Here is a 12,984-nt window from a genome sequence, read left to right on the forward strand (position 1 = left end):
AGTATGGCACAACAAATATAAATGATCTGACTAATAATGCTTATATCAATTACATGTTGAAATAATATTTTTGACATATTTGGCCAAATAAAATACACTAATGAAACTAATTTCACTTGTTTTTAATTTTTTTATTATAGCTACTAGAAAATTTAAATTATATTTGTAACTTACATTTGTGACCTGCTTTGTATTTCTGTTGGGCAATGTTGACTCAAAGAAAAGTATATCCTAACTTCTGGAAAAACTCCTTTCACTTCTGACATTTCCTATCAATTTGAAAATTACCCAAACTACTGGGTAATTAATGAAAGCATAAGTCAACTCTTGAGAATTTCTGGGGAAAATGTCTTTATCTATGCTGACTGAAAAATCATTTTCTCAGAAATGGACTGAAATAACCAATGAAAAAATGTCTTTAAAAGAAAAAGTAATAATGAGAAACTATGGAATAGTATAACCCTGAGTAAAAACTAAAAGAGTACAACTAGAGTGAAGATAAGGACCCAGCCAAAAGCACCATTTCCAAGAAAGTGTGGCAGTATTACAGGAAGGAAGTAATATTTGGATTACTAAAGTCTAAAATTTTAAGAGTAATATAAAAAGGAATCAGGGTTAAAAATAATTTTCAGATAGAGCAACAAGGAGAAAAATTTCTAGACACTAAAACCTTCTATGGATATTGGTGCTTATGGGATACACCATGTCTGGCAGTTCATGACTACATCTTTGTTCCTGAAGGCTTTCTGCTAACTGTGGCATGTCACTCTGCCCATGCATGGCTGGCCTGGAATACCAGGGAGGAGACTCCCAGGAGCAGCCCAAGTTGGTAACTGACAAAAGTTGGTGTCTAAATATCCCAACTTCTTTGACCTTTCGCCACCTGTCTCTGAGCAGTTTTAAACCAGATCTAGACTTTTCCTAGAGGAACTTACTTCCTACTGGCAGTGGAACACTTTGATAACACATGCTGTAAGGGCTCCCTCCATTTCCCTCACTTTCCCATCTTGCTACTAATCTACAGAAAGTTGACAAGTGGCTTCGTAGGGCTCGGAGAGATCAGGATGGGGAGTGATTTGCTCAGGAGTAACAAGCTTCTTTTAGAGACAAAACTATTTTAAGTAAGATAGTGGTGATGGTTGTATGTCCTGTGAAATAAGCTAAAAACCATTTAACCATATACCTTAAGTGGGGAAACCATATGGAGTATGAATTATATCTCAGTTAAGCACTGGGGGTGGAGAATGTTGACACAGTTGTGCGTGGCTGGAGGAAGGATCATATTGCAGCATCTGAAATCTCAATAATCATGAAGAATATAGCAATAAATAATGTAAGCAATAATATATGAGATATCTAGTAACTGGTAATAATATTACCAGTTATAAACAGCAAGTAAATATTATTCATTCCAACTACAAGAAAGTATTGAATTATTAAATAATTAAGGGACAATGAAAATAAGAGTAGGGCATGTGTGATAATTTCCTCTCTCTCTCTCTCTCTCTCTCTTTCTCGTCATGGGAAAAACTAACTTTACCCCGTCTAAAAACACAAAGTTGAAAAATTCATGATGACTCCATTATCATCATTTTTCATCATCATTTTCTTTTAACCTTACAGAGATATTTTGGGCAACTCCTCTGTAATGATAAAGAAACATTTGAGAATTTCTTTTAATTGGGTTATTTTCTTTCACTATATTGCAGTAAAATTATATTTGATATAAATCATTTAAAAAACCATGTACAGAATGACCCCATTTACACAAAACTGCCTGTCTCTACCCATATATTTACCTTTCTCTCAAATCACATGGGTACCTATTCAGAATGATGCTCCTTAAACATTTAAGAGCAACATCCTAGAGGTTGGATTACTGGCAAGTTTCTTACTCTATGCTTTATCATTTTCTGCATTGATTGAATTTATTGTAATGAGTATGCAACTATCACAAACTAATCAAGTGGATGCAACTATCACAAATAATCAAGTGGAATCAAAAATGCACGTGTGGATAAATCTATGTCATAGGCTGTGGAATGTGAATATCTAACATTATTTTCTTGGAATTGTGGATAAAGAGTTAAGAATGGGAATGATAGAGAACAAACCACAGTTCAACAGTGTTCCTGAAAGGAGCAGAGTTCAGATGCAGGTGCTCCTGCAGAGGACAGGAGCTGAGAAGGTAGCGCAAGACCTCAGCTGGAAGGTAAGAAATGCCTACAGTTTCAAAGAAGGCAGTTCAGATGGTCTCTAAAGAGCCACAGACACACTTTGGGACCAAAGAGAGTATGTACTGGTCAGTAACAGGGGCCACTCAAAAAACAAAAACAAAACAAAACAAAACAAACAGAGAGAAAGAGAGAGAAATCCACAAATGTAAAGCCTTCTTTCTTTCCTCCTTCATCTCCCCTTCTTTCTCCTTTGCCTCCTTTTCCCTCTCTCCTCATCTTCTGGTTTTCATCACTCTTCTCTTCACTCCATTCACCCAAAAAGAGCTTACCCTATCTCTGCTTCTCCTGGGACAATGCCTTCTATTAACCTAAGCTTTCACCTAGGCTGAAAAAGTACTTGTCCTCAAACATTCTCAGAGTTAGACTTTCCAACTACTCTTGAAACCAAGAGCTGAAAGAGGAAAAATATAAAGAACACTCATTTTTTCTTGATTTTTTTTTCATAGTAGTGAACATGTCACAAAGAATAATTTAGTAAATTATCTAAAACAAAGATTAAGATTTGTTAGGGAGTCTAATAACTTCTATTTCTGTTAAATTATAGAATAGTGGTAGCTGGTAGCTAAATAGATTCGGTAGTTACTAACTGTTTTTCTTAAGTTTTCTTGGGAACTTTATTTACCACATCAAGCACTGTAGTGTGTTCACCCAAGATACGTGGAGGTTTGGTTTTGTTTGACTTTACTGTAGAGAGTAAAACCCAGGAGTGTTTAAGAGGTAAAAATATTCTTTAGATGCTGACAGTAAACAGTCCCTTCAGAGCTCAGAGTAAAAATCATTTTGTTCCCATCTATGACTGTGCTTTTCTGTGTGGCTTTCCTGAATTTCCCTTTGAATTCCACTTTCCTAACAGGAAAAAAAAAAATCTTTCAAATTAGGTCAACACACAGTTAATACGAACAATGCAATGAAGTCTTTGAGTGACATACTTGTCACTCAAAGAAAAAGACACATAATGATAATGGGGGCAGGTTATAAGACAAATACATAATGAAGAAGCCTTTGGGGTGATGCTATGGTTTGGAAATTACATGTCCCCCAAAACTCCTGTGTTACTGCAGGAATGTTCAGAGGCACAATGTTTAAATTATGAGGGCTGTAAGCTAATCAGTGCATTAATTCACTTGACAGATTAATAATTTGAAAGGGCTACTGTACTGGGTGTTAATCTTAGGCAGACGGGCTGTGACTGGAGGAACTTGGGGGCATGCCTTTTGTGGGGTTTATATGTTGTCCCTGGCAAACGTATCTCTCTTTTTGCTACCTGGCCGCCATGACCTGACCCACACACCCTTCCTGCATGATGGTCTCCCAAACCTCAGGCTGAGAGAATGGAGCCAGCCATCATCCATGGACTGAACCTCTGAAATTGTGAGACAAATAACCTTTTTCTCCTCTAAGTGGTTCTTGTCAGGTATTTTGGTCACAGCAACATAAAGCTGACTAACACAGAAGATAAAATAAGTCAGTTACACAGTGGTATGTGTACTATGCTCTCAATGTTAAGGACAGGCTAATAAGAAGGCTAGAAGCTTATATGTAAAATGAACACAGCAATTGTTATGAAGTACAGTAGATAACTCTCTCTAGTTCTTAAGATTTTGGAATAGTGCAATAAAAAAGAAACAAAGCAAGAGGGAGAAAAGCTTAAGAACAGCCTAAGCTGGGTTCAGATCTCAGCCTTGTCCTATGTTATAACTATGGCTTCCATATCACGACAGTTATCTTCTCTGAATTTCTTTTTCTTCTCTATAACCTGGAACAATAGCAGAAGTGTTGCATGGCTATTATGAAGATAAGAAACTAAGATAACATATTACTCATGCTTAGCATGTATTAAGTGTATTAAATAAAAACTCACTCCTATTGGTATTACAATTATTTTATTCTTCCACACATGCATAAAAATACAAAAAATGTTTGATGCACGCATCTTGGGTGATATCTGTGAAGAGTGAAAAAGTTTCTATCAGAACAACATTAAAGAACCAAATAAATAAATAAGTATAAAAAAATAAAAAATAAAAAACAAACAAAATCTTACTTTAGTTAAGAGTAATGTTAAAGGCTCCTTTCTCTATCGAATCTTCAAAATTGTCCAGAGTACAGCTCTATGATTAGCAGGTATTTGATGGCACATGTCATGCTAAAATAGATAAAGCATAACCCCTGGCTTCCAAGAGTTCCCTATGTCATGAGGTATGCACATGTGTTCACAAATAACCACAGGACAAAGAAGAAAATGATCACAAAGGAGAACAACACTTACCAACTTCTCACTTTGTTCTGAGCATTTTGTTCTACAACTTATGTAGAAGCATAAATTATTATCCCCAGTTGGTCAAGACTCAAGAAAGGCTAAATTCTCTAACCGTACAAGTAGACAATTGTGGTGCTGGAGGCTAAACTCAAAGAATCTGAAATCAAAGTCTGACCTGCTCCATACAAAATGGTAGAGAACAAGAGAAATTAATTTCATTATGGGTAGATTGAGTAGGAAAGTGAAAACTGAAGGGAGAAGATACCTTTCAGTTGGGTCACTGAAGATTCAGTAAGATTTTTTCATAACCTTATTTTCTTTGTTTGTTTTTATGTGGTGATAAGGATTGAACCCAGTTTCTCACATGTGCCAGTCAAGCACTCTACCACTGAGCCACAAACCTAACCCAGGACTTTGATAATAATGAGGAGGAAGTGCATTGCTAATGGAGGAGTAGCATGAAGAGAGCCAGGGAGGGATGAGAACATAGAGCACAGTCAACGCTCATAACCAGAAGCTGGGGCGGCTCATCCGCACAACTCACCAAGGAGAATATGGGCTGAAACTGGCCCCACAGATTCTAAGCTCTCATGGGAGCTAGTCCCCACATTTTATTTAAACTATCAGAATTAATAGGATTGCTCCTAGAAAGTCTAGATCTTTTCTTCACAACTAAAATAAAACTTTGAAATTCAGTCTGTAGGACAAGATGAGAATAAATAAAGGAAATATCATCTTAGTTAAAAAATGGGATGACAAATATTTAAAAATATGTAAGTAAAAGTGCATTTACTATGAACTTCTCAAATTATAAAATCTCATACCAGAATGATATATTTATTTCTTGGTGAGAGGAGAGAATTGAGTAGCATCTTTACAAAAATCCATGCCCAACCAGAACCTAAGAATGCAACCTTATCTGGAAATAGGGTCTTACAGATATAATTAGTTTGGATGAAGTTATATGGATTAGGGTGAGCCCTATATTGAAAGATTGGTACCCTTATAAAGAGGCCACGTGAACACAGACACACAGAGGGAAGATGGCCACCTGAAGATAGAGGCAAAAATTAGAGTCATGCATCTGCAAACAAGGTCCACAAATGATTTCAAGCAATGACCTGGGAAGATGCAAGAAAGAATTTTTCTCTAAACACTTCAGAAGAAACTTGATCCTGCAGAAACCTTGATTTCAGACTTCTGGTCTCCATAATTGTGAGAAAAAATATTTCTGTTGTTCTAAACCTTCTAGTTTGTTCTACTTTGTTTTGGTAGCTCTGGCAAATGACTCCAGTGAGAAATTGAAAATTATAAGCATAATGTGACAATTTTATTTCAGATTAATAGAAATTAGAAACTTTAGAAAGATCATGGACTTTATGAAGACAAATGCTGCGAAGCTCCAAACAGCTGCCTATTGGAAGCAGCACAAAAATGTGGATTCAGTGGATACTTTTTTTTTTTTTGTATGCTAGACTTGCCCTGTTTGTTCTTTAATAGTAAATTCTAAGATTCGTCAGAAGTAAGAAAAAGTACATAGTTTTACCTCTATGTTTCTCCGCTCATTCATCCATCCTTTCATCCATCTGTCCATCCATCTACATAATATGGAATTAAATCAGTATATGTTAGTCACACTGAATCTCTAAGTATCCATGAAATAAGAAAAAAATAGAATCCGTGGTTAGGAATAAAGAAAATCACGCTAAAGACAGACTTCAACCAACTGGAAATTAGACAGTTTGTCTCACATGGGGTCCCAGACTGAGAAAGTTTATGTGTTGCAACAACTGATGAAATTATAGGTATCTCTGTGGGGAAAATGGCCTAAGGGGAGAAAAAACAATAACCTAGGCATCCTGTAAAGAGAACTATGCCAAACAGAAGAGCTTCTTCCAAAGTCCTGCGAAACTCTGAAACTCTCTTGGGCTAGAATTCTACTTCTCACCAACTTTCTTTCACTTCATCTGCCAGTCCCTCTTCTCTCCCAGCTACGAATTCACAGTCAGGCAGTGTCAGTATATGCGGTGTGTTGCAGTGAAAATGCAAACACATTTTCTATAATGAACATATGGGAGACTCCTGTTGAAAAGAGTTCCGATCCCAAGCATGTTATTGGCTATGACTGCAGAGAAGCAGGCAGCAGACGGAATCAGGAAGGATGGAGGCAAGAAGGGAAGGATATGTACTTGACCGCCGTTTCAGATCCTGAGTACTACTGTGCCATGCTGCAGCCTCTTTCAAAAGCAAACTGGTTTGGTTCTTTGCTTTCCGTATGTTTAATGCATAACTTTCTTTCTCCAGCCCATGCATGGTCTTATATAAGGGGAGAAATTTTGATGCCAATTGTATGTGCCTTGAAATTTTAATGTAAGTATCAATATGTTTTAATTTGTTAACTCTAGAGTTAGGCATTCAAAAATTGAAATAAACATTCAAGCAATTTTCACATACTCATACCTAGCTTAACCATTGTTAACATTTCCTATTTTCCCCTTCATACATATTATACAAATGCAGAAACATAAGTAGGTGCATATGTACACTCATACATATAAACTTATATGTATGTTGATAAAGTACATTTCATCTGGATAGGTAAGGATATTCTCACACATAATCTCTATACAAGCCATAGGCATTTTTGAAAAGTTTACCGTACCTTGCTATCAATTTCGGTAGGATAATACAGATTTGAAATGAAAACAAATTAAAATCGAAATTATCTTTTTACCCCAAATCAAATTATTTGTTTAAATGTCAACTCCAGAATGTTTCCTTCAAGATTCATCTTTTCCTTCTGATGTGGAAGAAGACGTGTATCTGTACAGATCTGAGAATGGTGAGCACAACCATGGGAAATGCTGGGAGTCAAAGAAATAGCTTTGCTGTTGACTGCAGAGAGATAACTAAAGGTCATGGAGGCAGCTATCAGGTTGGTACGTCAGAAAACTGCAGTCATCTACTTAGTCAAGGATATTACCATACAAATAAAACTGCACCTGCTGATATGCAATAATTTCTTCTCCAGCAATGAGGTCTCCTGCAGTGTAACAGGATACTTTGGAATAGGTGTACAAGAACTTATAGACTTCATTCTCTCTTAGGTTTGCAGAGGATTTCTTCATTTGTGTTGAATCAGATTTATTCTTGTTTTAGTACCCAAGGAAGGAGAATGTGAGCATGGGAAAGACTGGGAATTCAGTCAGGGCAAGACCAAGTATGAGATGACATTGAAGTGTGGAATACATTTCTCTTTATTGTACAGGACTTAGAAATTAATCATTTGCCCCTTTAATGTGGAAATGGTCTTCCTTAAACTTGTGTTCCTTTTGAATACCCTAAATGACATAACGGTTTGTCCTATTCTGTTGACTGTGGACTTATTCTTCACTGCTATAGTTTGGATGTTAAATGTCCTCCAAAGTTCCATGTATTAAAGACTTGGTCACCAGGGTGACACTGCTGGGAGGCAGTGAAATCTTTAGGAGGTGGGACCTGGTGGGAGGCACTGACATCATTGGAAACAGAACCTAAAAGGGGATTATGGGAGTCCAGTCCCATCTCACTCTTTTACTTCCTGGCCATTAGGTGAGTGGTTTTGCTCTGCCACCCCTGCTATGATGTGCTACCTTACTACAGGCCCAGAGCAATGGTGTCAACCAATCATGGACTGGAACTTCCAAAACTGTGAGCCAAAATAACCCTTTCCTCTTTATAAGTTAATTTTTTCAGGTTATTTTGCTATAGTGAGAGAAAACTGACTAGCACACTTGTATACCTATTTAACAAGACTCTGAAACAAGTGGAGTGTCATTTCCAAGAGGAACAATAAAAACCCTCCTCTGGGAATACTTTTATTTCCTTTGAAGATGAGACTTCAAAACTTACTTGTTGTGACACAAGAAACCAGTTAAGCAGTGGGCCTGTGCAGTAAGTTTAATTCTGAAGGCTTTCTCCTTCAGTGACTTTTACATTCACTCTCTCTGCCAGGTCAATTTTAGCTCCATGTGCAAATCAGAATGGTTGAGGTGTCAGGAAAGAATGGTTTCCCTGAGCCTGTGAAAGGAAAAACTTAAGTACTGGCATACAAAATTGCATAGTCTCAATCTTCTCTAACTTCTCCCATCTTGTCTTTCCTTCATTTCTATTTAGTCCCTGAACTCTTAAACCATTTTTCAGACAGTTTCCTCAGATGTACATGAAAAGAGGGTCTATTTTATGAATAGAACTTTCTCATAAGGGCCAAGTTGTATTTATATGATAGCTGTCTCTGCATACATAATGATTTTTACCTTTAAAGATAGGATTTACTCTCAAAACTCTTTTCTATCTACAAAATGCTCTAAACTGGCATCATTTCAGAACTTATCATGAAACATCTTACCTACTTATGCAATTTCAAAGTCTAGAAAGTTACAGTGAATACCGAAGACCTTCATCATTTACAGTTTTTGCATTTCACAATGTTGATTATCCATTATAGACTATGCTCACGTTCCATGACATTGTGAGACTAGTAATTTTCCTATAATAAAAAATTAAATTGGCATAGACTAAGATGCTGGTTTGCATGAAAGTCACTTTACTAGTGAAAGCAGCTAACTAATCACACAGAATTTGCATCTCAATGAGAGTTTATGTTCTTCATTCAATATACAGACAGTAACAAATATTTTTGTGAGGAAAGAATGTAATTCAGGTGAAAAAAATAGACCTTTAATGAAAGTTAAAAATTTCTGTGACTTTGTCATGTAAAAACTAGAAGCCAAGGGTATTCTGTAATTGGAATGGTAACATGATCTTAATAATGTTGGATGAATATTAACATCCTCAATAGTTGGAACTTTGACAACAGATCTCCATATACCTTCTATAAACACATGATCAAAGAATAAGGTTTTTATATGGTTATGTATTTTGGGAGAAACATTCTGTATTAACAGTTGAGCTGCCAGGATCTGCTATTATACCATGCCCCATTCTCCCTAAGCTGCTAGAGAACTGGGGGAGACAGGAAAAGACTACTTTGTAAGTTTTGTCTAAAGGAAGGATGACGATGTGGTATGAAATCCAAGGGAGAAATCAGGAAGAAAAACATACATTATCAGAGGTCAAGTAGAAGGCTCAGTGTTACACCCCTCTAAAATAGATGTTTTTTCTTTGTTTGGTTTTAAAAGAGGGAAGCACTGAAAGTCAAATTTCTTTGGAAATAAAAGGTCAAGAAAGAAAGAGATATTACACACAAGAGAACAATAAAAAGTCTACTCCAGAAAATAATAGATTCCAGGAAACAGAAGAAAATTATGGATAGCAAATGTACTTCTCATGAACATAAAATCAAAGATATACTTTGAAAGGTTGGAGACCAAAGAAGAGATTAAACAGAAGCTCTTCTGACAACAAACTGGGATGAAAAGAAAATGTGACAATGGAAGAAAAACTTCCATTCACAAAAGCAATGACAAAATACCTAGAAATAAATCAAATGATAAATCTTCAGAAGCATTTTGAAGAGAAGATAACACTCTACTCTGGCATTTGAAAGAGCTAGCTAAATGTATTAATACGCTTTATTCCAGAATAAGATGACTTAATAAAATTAAGATGCTTTCATTTTCTAAAAATCTCCCAAAGTAAACTAAAACTGAAAGAAAATTAAGATGCTATTATTTTAAAATAACAAGTATTTCCAAATTATCCTAGAGGCATAAATGTGCAGTAGCCAGAAGTTTTGTGAAAGAAATAACTAATGAATTCAAACTAACTTTACCATATAGTAAAATATATTATAGACAAATATTTAAAACAGCATCATTAAAGATACAAATATATGAATGTGTATTGGAGTTTATATTAGGAAAAGTTAGCACTTCTCATTGATTTAAATGGCCAATAAAATATGGAATTATATCTTCAAGATATCTTCAGTCCTCTATACTGTACAAGAGATCATCTCTTGAGTATAGATATATGTTTGTCAATCTCTCCACCCAGAAATATTATGCTAGCTGGGCATGCTTGCATACACCTGTAATCCCAGCCACTCGGGAGGCTGAGGCAGGAAGATCACAAATTCAAAGCCAGCCTCAGCAACATAGTGAGGCCCCAAGGAACTTCGTAGGACAACATCTCAAAATAAAAATATAAAAAGGGGCTGGGAATGTGGCTTAGTAGTTAAGCGTCCATGGTAACGACAGCAATAAAAGGTATTATGTTAAATCACTTTGTAGTCGTTTCTGATGTGTATCTCAAATCTGTACTTTGTCGTTGTTTCTGTTGTAAGAAATTACCACAAACAGAAAACAGTAGCTTCGACTAATTCAAATCTATTCCTTAGTGTTCTGGAGATCAGAGTCTTATAGGTATCTGGTTCAGGACTGGTTCCTTCTGGAGAACCCAGAGGAGATTCGTTTCCTGACCATTTTTGTTTCTAGAGGCTGTTCTCCTTCTTTGACTCATGGACCCATACATATTGTCCTTTCACTTTCTACTTCCACCTTCACAACAGCTCCCTCTCTCTCTAATCCTTCTGCTGCCATTTATAAGGACCCTGTGATTATATTGAGCCCAACTATATAATGTAGGCTAATCTCTCAATTTTAAGATCCCTAATTTCATCATATCTGTAAAACACTTTTAACCATGTAATGTAACAGGTTCCAAAAATTAAGACATGGGCATCTTTGCAAGACAAAGGACTTCATTTAGCCTACCACATTCTCCTATGTTTTTACTCTAATTACATGACTATAAAAAAAATCCAATAAAATACCAGTGTCAGTCATATACACAAAGGTATGTGCAATTGTAGCAAAGAAGCAGTGAAAAACATTTTCCTGGATGCTGCTCCATCTCTACATATCATTAGCTTCTTCAGTTCAGCTGTGTTTATGAAAACTCAATAGACAATGAGTTTTCTTTTTTTTTTTTTTTGTAATTTTTATTTTTTTTTAATTTATTTTTTTTTTATTTTTTTACGTTTACATAGGGTAATGATGTTTCTTTTTTTTCCCTTCCCCCCAACCCCTCCCACCCTTTTCCCTTTATACAGTCCTTCTTTCCTTCATTCTTACCGCTCTCCTTAGCCTAACTCTAAACCTAATCCTAAACCTAATGCTAACCCCTCCCACCCCCATTATATGTCCTCATCCGCTTATCAGCGAGATCATTTGTCCTTTAGTTTTTTGAGATTGGCTTATCTCACTTAGCATGATATTCTCCAATTTCAACCATTTGCCTACAAATGCCATAATTTTATCATTCTTCATTGCGGAGTAATATTCCATTGTATAAATATGCCTTGTTCATTAATACAAATGAACAAAGAAGAAATATTTTTCTTTTGTTTTGCATTTATTTAATCACTTTACTCTGATATATTAAATACCTAATAATTACAGAAATTATTATCAAAATAACAGTAGCTTTTGTCAAGTGTTTTGAATGGGTCATTGTGATAAATTGGAGGAATCATTATTGTTTTTTAAAAACATTTATCTGTGCAATACATTTATACCTAACAATTGGCTTGATTTTGATATTATTATAAATGTATGAAATTTAATTTGCTCCATTTTAGTTTCTGATGCCTCCTCTTTCCCTCTCCTCAACCTTCCCCCTTCCTCTACTGGACTTCCTTCTATTTTTTATCTATTTTCTATATATCTATTTACTTTTAATTGATGATTTACAGATTTACATAAAGATGGAATTAACTGGGGTGTTTTATACATGCACATTGTGTAATTTTCTCACATTCATTCTGCCTTTTCTCCCCTTTCCAATTTCCTCTACCATCTTCTCAGTCTCCTTCTATCCACTCATCTTTCCACATTACTTCCACTTACTCTACTCTAACTTCCATGTATGAGAGAAAACCCTTGACCCTTGATGTTTCTGAGACTGGTGTACTTTACTTAGCATGGTGTGTTCCATTTCCATCCATTTACCAGCAAATGCCATAATTTCATTCTTCTTTATGGCTGAGGCAAACTTGTATATACATACCACATTTTCTTAATCTAGCCATCTATTGAAGGCCACCTGGCTTGGTTCCACAGCTTGGCTATTGTGAATTATACTGCTATAAACATTGATATGGCTGTGTCACTATAGAATACTGATTGTAGTTCTTTTGGATGAACACAGAGGAGTGGGATAGCTGGGTCATATGATGGTTCTATACCTAGTTTTTTGAGGAATCTCTGTACAGCTTTCTAGAGTCATTATACTAATTTTTAGTCTTACCAACAACATATGAATTTACCTTTTTCCCCACATCCTCACCAGCATTATTTTTGTTTGTATTCTTGATGATTGCCATTCTGATTGGAATGAAATGAAATTTCAATGTAGTTTTGATTTGTATTTTCCTTATCGCTAGGGATTGTTGAACTGTTTGTTTTTTCATATATTTTTTGTTCATTTGTGCTTATTCTTTTGAGAAGTGTCTGTTTAGTTATTTTGCCTTTTTATTTATTGGGT

This window comes from Sciurus carolinensis, chromosome 14 (assembly GCF_902686445.1).
Source record: "Sciurus carolinensis chromosome 14, mSciCar1.2, whole genome shotgun sequence".
In the NCBI taxonomy this organism is placed as follows: Eukaryota; Metazoa; Chordata; class Mammalia; order Rodentia; family Sciuridae; genus Sciurus; species Sciurus carolinensis.